Source organism: Octopus sinensis, linkage group LG2, assembly GCF_006345805.1.
Source record: "Octopus sinensis linkage group LG2, ASM634580v1, whole genome shotgun sequence".
NCBI lineage: Eukaryota > Metazoa > Mollusca > Cephalopoda > Octopoda > Octopodidae > Octopus > Octopus sinensis.
In genome coordinates this window covers 130,023,811-130,035,783 of record NC_042998.1, presented here as the reverse complement: position 1 = coordinate 130,035,783, position 11,973 = coordinate 130,023,811, and the positions used below count along the sequence as shown (strand labels likewise).

The following is an 11,973-nucleotide window of genomic DNA, read 5'->3' as shown; positions in this document are numbered from 1 at the left end:
TATTTAGCAGGGTAGCAAAAATTCACATAAGTACCAAGGATGTAACAGCCTACTTATAAAGGTAGAAATTCCAGGTTTTGGTGAAATGTTTTTATATCACATAAATAAATAAAGGGAATTAAACGCAGGTGTTATTCAAATCTCTATACTTACGACAGATGTTTCGAGAAAACATCAGTATTATTCGAGAAAGAATAAAATGATGTAAAACAATGCAATCCTCTCAGAAAAAAAAGAAACAAACGCATCAATAAGTCATTTTAACCGAATGTGATTACTGCATATATGTCGAAATTATAAAGATTTCAATAACAACTGCGTTTAACTCCATATATATATATATATATATATTATATTGAGGGTACTACTACTATTCGTAGATACCAACACGCTAAGAGGGACCAATGCGGTCAAAACTACTAAAAATAAACAAAATTTTACCGAATGCAAAACTTCAAAACACATCATTTTAAAAAAAGAATTCAGTTACATATCACATGTGATTTTGCATTTAATGCAGAATATGCATTTCATGTTCGTCAGTGCAACAAACTCAAGAAATATAAGAAAAAACATAACATTACAAACTCGATAGCCAACCGTAGAATTCGTCGTAGCATGTACGAATGTTTATCCTTACATATCTATGAAAATGGCGGGCTTTTTCGCAATGCATTTCGGTAACAAATTGCCTAGTCGGAATAAAAATTCAGTATTGAACTATTCCAGTGAAAAATATAAATTAACAATTGAGGATAAAATCTTTAAAAGAAATTATCAGTAGTCAGCGTGAAAAACCTCGTAAGAGAAAAAATCCGTAAATTCTTCCTCTTTGAAAATATTCATTTATATTATATTGAGGGTACTACCACTATTCGGTAAAATTTTGTTTATTTTTAGTAGTTTTGACTGCATTGGTCCCTCTTAGCGTGTTGGTATCTACGAATAGTGGTAGTACCCTCAATATAATATAAATGAATATTTTCAAAGAGGAAGAATTTACGGATTTTTTCTCTTACGAGGTTTTTCACGCTGACTACTGATAATTTCTTTTAAAGATTTTATCCTCAATTGTTAATTTATATTTTTCACTGGAATAGTTCAATACTGAATTTTTATTCCGACTAGGCAATTTGTTACCGAAATGCATTGCGAAAAAGCCCGCCATTTTCATAGATATGTAAGGATAAACATTCGTACATGCTACGACGAATTCTACGGTTGGCTATCGAGTTTGTAATGTTATGTTTTTTCTTATATTTCTTGAGTTTGTTGCATTGACGAACATGAAATGCATATTCTGCATTTGGTATGTTTATGTCCCCGAAACTTAACGGTTTATCAAAAGAGATGGATAGAATAAGTATTAGGCTTACAAAGTATAAGCCCTGAGGTCGATTTCTTCGACTAAAGGTGCTACTGCATGCTCCAGCATGGCTGTATTCAAATGATTGAAACGTGTAAAAGAGTATATATATATATATATATATATATATAATTATTATTATTATTATTATTATTATTATTATTATTATTATTATTCAGTAGTATTATTTTTATAGCGTGCTTTCACTTCACTACCGAGCGCAGCCCTGTGTGCCTTGGGTATGTGCTGTGATTTGTTGTGATGCTCTGATGGTTATTGTATGGAAAGTGTTCTGCGTAGGATTTATACAGTGCCTAGTATTGCAATTTTCTGTATGTTATATGTGTTTGTAAGTCCTGGTGTTTTTGTTATGTATTTGTCTGAATATTTTTTTATCATGCCTAATGCACCTATTATGATAGGAATTGTTTCTGTTTTCAGGTTCCATATTCTAGTTATCTCTATTTCCAGGTCTTTGTATTTTGAGAGTTTCTCCATTTCTTTTAGAGACACGTTGTCATCTGCCGGTATTGATACATCAATTAGAAAGCATTTTTTTCTGCATGATCTCTGACAACTATATCTGGTCTGTTGGCCTTAATTTCTCTATCTCTGTGTATCGGCATATCCCAGTTTATGGTTGCTTTCTCGTTTTCTGTGACCTTTTCTGGTGTGTGCCTATACCATCTTTTTTCTGTTGTTATTCCATAATGTTGGCATAGCTTCCAATGTATGTAGGTTCCAACTCTGTCATGTCTGTGAATATATTCCTTCTTAGCCAGGACTGGGCAGCTAGAGATAATATGATTTATTGTTTCTTGTCCATCTCCACATATTCTGCAGTTACTTGTAATATTTCTTTTCATTACATGTTTTTGGTAATTTCTGGTGGGGAGGCTTTGGTCTTGTGCTGCAATTAAAAATCCTTCTGTTTCTGCTTTGAGTCCTGAGCTTCTCAACCATTGCTGGGATTTTTCTTTGTCTATTTCTTTTGCGTTTAGTTTAGTGCAGTATTTACCATGAAGGGGTTTTTCTTGCCATCGTTTTATCATGGCTCGTTGCTGTTCTATTTTTAGTTTGGATTTCATTTGTTTTATAGCTTTTGTTGTTTCTTCATCATCTTCTTCTTCTTCTTTGTGTTTATTAGGTGGTATGATTTATTGTTTGTATTTGTCAGCTTCCTTAAATACTGAGAACAGTTTTTTTTGTTTTGCTCGTGTTTTGCTGCTATCTGTATCAGTTTTCCTTCCTTCTGAAGTAGGTATTTTTGCAGTCCTATGGTGGTTATTTTATAGTAGTTTTCCAGCTGTATAAGGCCTCTACCACCTTCTATACGTTGTATATATAGTCTTTCTATGTCAGATTTTGGGTGATGCATCCTAGATCTTGTCAGTATTTTTCTTGTTTTCCTATCTATTTTGGACAGTTCTTTTCGTGTCCAGTTAAGGATATTGTAGCTGTAACTTATAACTGGGAAAGCTAAAGTGTTGATACCTATTATCTTGTTTTTAGCATTGAGCTCTGTTTTTAGTATTGATCTAACACGTCTATAATATTCTTTTTTTATTTTGTCTTTCATTTGTGTGTGTTGTGTCCTATCTAGTTCATGGATTCCTAAGTATTTGTAAGTTTGGCTTTGGTCTAATTCTTTTATTTCATTGGTTTTATCTAGTGTGATGTTGTTACTCTTAACTAGTTTTCCTCTTTTCATGGTTACTTTGGCGCATTTTTCTAGTCCAAATTTCATATCTATTTCTTTGGTAAATCCATGAACTGTCTTTAATAGTGTTTCCAGCTGTTTGTCATTTGCAGCGTATAGTTTTAGGTCATCCATATATAAAAGGTGGCTGATCGTTTTGCCGTAACATTTATATCCGCATCCATTTCTATTTAGCATATCAGATAGAGGTGACAGTGCCAAGCAGAAAAGGAGTGGAGAGAGCGTGTCTCCCTGGAATATTCCTCTTCCAATGGGGATGTCTTTGGTTTTCATGAGTCCCTCTTTTGTTGGAGGTGTAGGACTGTTTGCCATTTATTCATAGAGTGCTCTATGAATTTTATGATTGTTGGTGCTACTTTGTTAATGGCTAGTGTTTCGAGGATCCATGTGTGGGGGATGCTATCAAACGCCTTTTTGTAGTCAATCCAGGCCATACTGAGGCCTTTCTTCTTTCTGTGGTGTCTTCAGTTACGGCTTTATTAATCATTAGTTCATCTTTACAGCCATATGAGCCCTTGCGGCATCCTTTCTGCTCTTCTGGGAACAGTTTGTTTTCGTCCAGGTGCTTGTTCAGCCTTTGCGATATCACTGCAGTAAATGCCTTGAACATAGTAGGGAGGCAGGTTATTGGTCTGTAGTTTTCTGGTTTTGTTGTTTCATTTGATTTGGGAATTAAGATGGTTTTCCCCTTCGTGAGCCATTCAGGCATTGTCTCTGGCTCTGCTAGTATGCTGTTAAAGTTTTCAGCCAGCTTTTGTGCATTCTGTTAGATATTTCAACCAGAAGTGGGGATCTTGTCATGCCCAGGTGCCTTCCAGTTGCTTAGTTTTTGCAGTGCCTGGGTGACCTCTTCAGTTGTTATGGGGGTCCAAATTTGTTCAGATGCCGAGTTTGTTATTTTCATACTCCTTTTTTTTAGCTGTTCGTTCGCCGACCATATTTCTCTCCAGAATTCTTCCAATTCTTCTGCCGTTGGTGCTGCAGTGACTTCTATATTATTTTTGCCCAGTTCTTGGTAGAACATTTTGGGGTCAGAGTTGAACTTTTTGTTCTGTTCAAAGAAGCGTTGGCGTTTCTCGTACCGGTGGATCCTTTGAGCTTTGGCAAGGATATCTTGTTTCAGCTTTTCTTTTATCTCCGGCAAATCTTTTTCTGTGATGTTATATTTGCGGAGCATTTTTGTTCTCTTTGTTGCTTAGTAGCGTTGCTTGTTTGCTGATTATTATTATTATTATTATTATTATTATTATTATTATTATTATTATTATTATTATTATTATTATTATATACCGAATAGTTTCCTGAAAAGTCATATGAAGCCTATACTTCAGCTAGTTTTCATAGTCAAAATATGGCGACACTGTGATTGATCATTTTGGTAACGTGAATGGCTTGGTAGTTATTGATGCTATCTGACTTGCTGATAAAAGAGTTAAATTTGCAGTCAGTACCTGTAATTTATTTTGTACGTTCATCTTATCTTTTGATCTGTTCAAAGCCTGGATCATAAGGAACGCAATATCCACTACTTGTACTTTCTTTGTATGTTGTGCTACGAAAACTAAAGAAGTTATAGTCTTAGAATACTAAGCTACAGCAGTTCATATATAATACCAAATTATGAATAGCTATTATAATTGCTTGATACTACTTTCAGAACATTTAAAATGTAAGAAGCCGTCCATGTTGTCCTTTTAGAAGTAAATATTTTTAACGGGGATTTTACTGTTTGTGTCGTTGAATCTAGAATCTAATGTTATTTTAATGATATGTGTCGACATTTTCGAAACGCAGTTGAGAAATTTCATATGGTATAATGTGGATAGAAATTTCAGTGTAATTTAGTTAATCTCTTGAAAGCAAACAAGGAAACGGGATTAGTCAAATTCGGCTATAGTGAATTGGTTGACGCATTAAATCAACAAACAAAATAGTTCTATTTTAGATCTTGTGACTTTCTACAACACTAGCTGCATACGGGTGTGTTTCACTAAGAAAAAACTTTTAAGGACATTCAATCAGCTAACAAATCAAAAAATTCCTTTAAACGACACTCTTCTACTTTAAAAGTGAAGGGCTTTAGACAATATAATCTTAGATGCAATATGTCTAAATGTAAGATAGTATGGCAACAAGTGGAACCGTTTTAATTTTTAGATCTTGTTCGTCTACGATTATTTGTATATAAGCAACAACAACAGTTTTAATAGCAGAAATGTTTATATGCTACAATGGCTCTATCTGAAACACTTGGATTTAAATGTTTCGAACATCTCTTAATGCCTTCAACGGCTAAAATCACCGCAACCTTATGAATTAATCGAATCTTACTTTGATAATATTTAGTTGTAGGAAAAGCTTGTTTATGGAAGTTAAATACCGTTATTATACTTAATAGGCATCAATAGTTTATCATCAATAGTTTATCATCAATAGTTTAAGACATAGTGCAACTAATGAAGATCATATTAAGCTCAACGAATCTTGAGAAAAAAAAATGATTGTGCGACACCATTATTCTATTAATACAAAATTTGAATGGCACAGAATGCTTATAGAGTAAGACACCTTTGATATCGCTACATATCACGTACAATCTCTAAGAATATTGCCCAAAGGTGTTTCGCATGTTGCAAGATATTTCACAGGTACAACAAATATTTAAATCTTCAAAGTAAATTTCTTACTGCTATAACAGTGTATATGTTTGTCACACGCTAACGAAGGAGCCTCTCCATCGCCTACTGACCTTCTAGACGCAACTGCCAATTCACTTCGTACTGCCTTAAAAAAAAATGAAAGAATGGAATGCTTTTGATGTGTGTAAGCGAAGGAGCTAAACATTAAGATATTTTACCAACTACATAACGGATGTAAGAATGTTTGACATATATTGTTTTATAATTGATGTCAAACGCTTTTTTTGTTGTTTTTTAATACACAAACCATAAAATTATACCTTTATTTATACCATATTTATAGAAATTTGTATTGTTCAATATTTTATCAGTGTTATATTGCTAAAAATAATTTGCTTCTATATAGTTAATATAAATATATACAATAGTTTATCAGACATGAATATAATTTCCAAAAAGTTAATTTACAAGTCAGATTCGAAACTCCAATTCTTATAAAGCATCTGCTTGTATACGAGAACTGTATACCAAATCGGAGATTCATATTTTCTGTTTTCTTCCGTTTTGGTTTTTTTTTTTCATTTTAAATCGTATACATCTGATATCAGTATTTGTTTTCACATTATAGAAATCTCTCATATGCAGATTTATTCCTATATCATTATTTTACAAAAATATTATCATTATTCGCTATATACGAGATACGAATTGGCAGAAGAGTTAGAGCATCAAAAATAAATGCTTTGCTATTTCTTTATTTCCCACAAGGGGCTAAGCATAGAGGGAACAGACAAGGACAAAGGGATTAAATCGATTACATCGACCCCAGTGTGTAACTGGTACTTAATTTATCGACCCCGAAAGGATGAAAGGCAAAGTCGACCTCAGCGGAATTTGAACTCAGAACATAACGGCAGACGAAATACCACTAAGCATTTCGCCTAGCGTGCTAACGTTTCTGCCAGCTCGCCGCCTAATCAAAAATAAATGCTTTGCATTATCTTCAGACTCATAGTTTTTGTAGTTCAGTTCCCGTTATATTTGTCTTTCACCCTTTTGGGATAGATAAAATAGATTAACAGCCATGTACTGGGATCAGTGATATTGACTATGTCACTTCCCCACGTCTTAAGCTTAGTACCTATATATTTAAATAAATTACTGAGCTAAGAATACGAGTAGTAATTTGACAAAATCGCTGGAACATGCGAGTAAAGTCTTACAGCAGTTAATTATGTAATTTCAAATATGGACCAAAATATTGGTATTGGTCAACTACTGGACTGATAGATTGTGTCTCACTCTGAAAAATATTCTCTTATCCAGTATTAGAGACCAGTGTTGGTTAATGTTTGATGTGTCACAATATTGCAGTATCTAGTGAAGATATAAGAAGCAACATTATGTTAAAAATTTTGGTTAACAGATATCAAAGAGCTCTAGGATAAATATTAAATTTTCTTTTCTTTTTAAAAGAAAAAAAAATCTGCGAAAAATATTGGCAAGAAGATATACGATTTGTTGTAGCCCCATTACATAACTAATGGTATTGATATACGTATGCACACAATATGAAACTAGATACTTAAAACAAAGAAGTGAAAAATATTAATTTAAGCGAAATAAAATTTTAAAAACCATCACAAAAACCTGAAGACAGTTTAGCTAACCGAATCAGATACCAAATTCAATAATTCCCAGCAAGCAAATCCAACAGTATAATGTGAAAATATTGCCTAAGTAGTCAAAACATTATCAGAAAATCAATAGAGTTATAAATCAGATATACTCAGATGGAATATCTTGTATTTTGAGGAAAGCTGTAGCCGAAGGATAGTAAGGTGGAGATAAATATGACTCAAATGTGGTCAAAGAAATTTTACAAAGTCAACTGGCAAGCGATAACAGAAAAATATTTTGATATTTACATTTATCTGTGGTGTTATGTGCATGTGTACGCATATATACCTATATATATATGTATATATATGTGTGTGTGAATATATATACATATATATATATATATGTATGTATATATATGTGTGTGTATATATATATATACATATATACATAGATAGATATGTACATATATATGTGTATATATATATATATATCTATATATATATATATGTATATATATATATATATATATACATATATACATAGATAGATATGTACATATATATGTGTATATATATATATTATATATATATATATATATATTATATATATACATACATATATATACATATATACATAGATAGATATGTACATATATATGTATATATATATATATATATATATATATATATATAAGTATACATACATACATTCATATATACAAGACATATACTGTCAACATGTATACAAATATTGAGAGAGAGTGAGAGACAGAGAATGACTGAATTGCTGTCGATATAAAGCCAAATTATTTGTTTGAATAAATCAATGTTATTGACTGTGTGTTGTAGAAGAAACTGTTTCCTAGAAATTGACACCGCATTCGAAGTTTCAATTCACAATTTTCAAACTGCACTAGCATACATACACGCTCGCACACATACATTGTTCTCTGTATATACATGCATACATAAACATACACACAAATACATGCATACAAACACACACACATACACACACGCGTACATACATACATACATACATAATGTTGGCTCTATTTCCCACTCTCATTTTTCTATGTCTTTTACTTAATTGCCTCCAAAATTCACAACGCTCTCCATGATGCAAATAACTCATATTTCTCCTACCATAAATAAATACGCATCCTAGATATCACATTACAAACCTGCATTGATTCCATATGGCTGAGTCACTGCGGGTATCATTCCGTCGGATTAGACCAATTGTTTCTTTTAACGGCAGTAAAATACAATCGAGTTTTAGTCATATGAAGAAAATATCCCTGCATCCGTTTTTTGTTAGACACGACTTACTTTCAACGCCTTGGCATCGATATTAAGACAACATCACATTGACTGGTTGCTCTCTTCAAGGTCAAGAAAGAATTATTTCCGCAAAGTAATATCTACAAACACTCTACTAGGCTCAAGTGAAAATCATAATGGAGTACTGACGCCACATCTGAGAAGGTGCTACTGTCACACACAGACATCCTGTACTGCATCCAGAGAAGAGACCTCGAGTAACTAGAATTTAGTGAATAACGAGCATGCTTCCTCATCTGGCCCACACGTGTGATGTCTCTCTGCCTCTTGTATCGCTACAGTTGTAGCCAGTTTTCAACACAATGCCTTGTCTCGTAATTCTACCAATTGTCTCTTTTTCTTTTGCCATTCTTAGAGAATCCCACCATCTTGGCCTCTCAGTAAATATTATTTTCAGTCTATTTACCCTGGAATATCGACCCTCAAGTATCTTCTCCCATCTGAATATACTTCCAACACATGCTGACCTATGTCACTTTAAATGGAACAGATTGAAATGGCCATCCCTCCAAACTCAAAAAGTCAACACATACGATCGTGTATCCATGCGTAATTTTATGTATGTCTGTGTGTATAACATTGATATTGTGTATGTATCTTGGTGCCATCATAAGTCAAAATATGTAATGGAATGTTGTCTGTCGGATTATATATTTACACTTTATATGTATACACATATGTACAGACATATAATATACTTGTGTAAGCGTGTGTCTGGTGTCTATGTGTGCGCATATTAAGAAGTTCAAAAATTTTAATAGCAGGCGTATCTTGGTGTCCATTATGTTTTTATAAATTTCTTAAAGCGCCAGTAAATGATACTAAAGTACCCGAGTCATCGAGCAATATTTCACTACTTTACATTCAGGGTTACAGACTAAATATCCATACACATTCTTCCTTCCTGTACATCCTATTTTTCTTTATCCCTGCCTTTTCTTCTCTTCAATTTATTTCTCTCTTTTCATCCCTCACCTTTTTCTCAATAATTTTTTTTTCATCTGCTCCACTTCTCCCCCAATTTTTCATACACCATTTCTGACCCGGTGTCTTATCGACTTGTCTGATCGACTTGTCTAATTAGCAAAATGATATTTTTACAACATCTTATAAAATTACAGATTTCTCCATCGCTTGCTTACTGAATATAATTTATAATCATTTATTATATTTAATACTAATACTATTTAATTACCTGCGGAAGATAATGATTTTGTTTACATATTCCTCAAAAATAAAACTTTTTTTCTGGAAGAAAAGGCTTACAAACATATTCGGTCACAGCTTCTCCCCTTGGTATTCACTTTACTTCATAAGTTTTTGTATGTTGCTCTCTTGTATAATACCATACTCCCTGTATCTAATTGTATATTTCCTTGAACTTTATGTTTAGTCTACCTTTACACATAAAGGTTTCAAATGTTGGCACAAGGCCAACAATTTTCGGAGATGGGATTAAAGTTCATTACATAGCATCAGTACTCAACTGGTACTCATCTAATGGACCCCGAAATGATGAAAGGCAAAACTGACCTCGGTGAAATTTGAATTTACAACGGGACGTCGTGCGAAATACCGCAAAGAATTTTGCCCGGCATGCTAACGATTTAGCCAGCGTGCCGGTTTTACCCTAACCTATATTACCACAATACGTCTACACCTCATAACTTATTATTTATCTATCTAGCTATGTCTATTCATATCAAATGCATATTTAAAAAAAAAAAACTCTATATCACAATTTTTACCCAAAATACCGTCAGAACACGCATTTGATAGGCTAAACTTGTACAAATGAAATATATGACCGCCTTTAAAGTATCATTAGTCTTTCGAAATTATACATACATGTATATAAGTTTGTGTGTGTGTGTGTGTAGGCAGACATATATATATATATATATATATATATATATATATATATATATGTCTGCCTACACACACACACACACAAACTTATATACATGTATGTATAATTTCGAAAGACTAATGATACTTTAAAGGCGGTCATATATTTCATTTGTACAAGTTTAGCCTATCAAATGCGTGTTCTGACGGTATTTTGGGTAAAAATTGTGATATAGAGTTTTTTTTTTTAAATATGCATTGATATGAATAGACATATATATATATATATATATATATATATATATATATATATATATATAAGCAAAATAGCTAGTTGTAAAATATCAAGAATAGATCAGAGTAGTAACTATATTAATAAGTAAAGTCAATCACCACCTCACAGTGGCTGTTCAATGTTACGACTAGTTTCACCCCAGGCAGATGCTCCGCCAGCTGGTTACTGGTGCGACGGTGCATCATGAATATACAACACATATTGCTAGCAGAGGGAGCGATATCCTGCCATCCTAGACAACAACCGATAATCATCTGATGGAAGGTCTGTCTGGTATTAAACTAGTAGTAACATGAAACAGCCACATAACCTGTTAGTATAGTTACCACTATATTCTCTTGAGATTTTACAACTATTTTGCGTGTTGCAATCAGTGACCAATGGTCGATTTGATTACAATATATATATATATATATATATATATATATATATATATATATATACAACTAATGTAGGATAACATTTTTTCCCGAAAAAAAAATTATCAATGGTCAGCATATATATATAATATATATGTACAGAGAGAGAGAGAGAGAAATATATAAATAAATGTCGAACGATGAAAATGAGTGCTCAACACCACATTGTTAGATATAATTTCTTTATTTGGTTTCATGTTCAGAAGATATTTTAGTGTCTTAACAATTTTTCAAGGTGATATATATATATATAGGGAGAATTCACGAAAAAACAAAAGACGAAGACAGGTGGTGTATAAAACAAACAGATGTATTAGTATAACGCTCAGGAATTGAAAAAGTATTTTACGTTTCAAGCCTACGCTCTTCCACAAAAAAGAACACAGAAAGAAAAAAGGAAAGAAAAAATGTGTGTAGTGGCTACCGATCTATCATGGCGACGGGTCATATATAGATATATATATATATATATATATATATATATATATATCTATATATATATTATATATATATATATATATATTATATATATATGTATGGATGTATATGCATGTATGTAATATATATATGTGTGTATGTATATGCATGTATGTAATATATATATATATATTATATATATATATATATATATATTATATATATATATATATAATATATACAACTAATGTAGGATAACATTTTTTGCCGAAAAAAAAATTATCAATGGTCAGCATATATATA

At 32.3% G+C, this 11,973-nt stretch overlaps 1 long non-coding RNA gene across 1 annotated transcript in view; it reads right to left on the bottom strand.

The window, feature by feature from the left end:
* Positions 1–647: 647 nt before the first annotated feature.
* The window catches only part of LOC118761449, a 12,367-nt gene continuing 1,041 nt past the window's right edge, over positions 648–11,973 (bottom strand). Inside the window, exons 2-3 of the long non-coding RNA XR_004997386.1 lie at positions 5,377–5,378; positions 648–660 (exon numbers count right to left, since the gene is read on the bottom strand). This is a non-coding gene — a long non-coding RNA (uncharacterized LOC118761449). The remainder of the gene's footprint in view (positions 661–5,376; positions 5,379–11,973) is intronic.